Consider the following 234-nt stretch of genomic DNA (forward strand, 5'->3'; position numbering starts at 1 on the left):
TATTTATATACATATATATACACATATACATATAAACATATATATATATATATAGATATAAACATATATATATATACATATAAACATATATATACATATAAACATATATACATATATACATATAAATATATATACATATATACATATAAATATATATACATATATACATATAAATATATATACATATATACATATAAATATATATACATATATACATATAAATATATATACATA

The sequence above is a fragment of the Octopus bimaculoides genome, chromosome 21 (genome assembly GCF_001194135.2).
Source record: "Octopus bimaculoides isolate UCB-OBI-ISO-001 chromosome 21, ASM119413v2, whole genome shotgun sequence".
Lineage (NCBI taxonomy): Eukaryota > Metazoa > Mollusca > Cephalopoda > Octopoda > Octopodidae > Octopus > Octopus bimaculoides.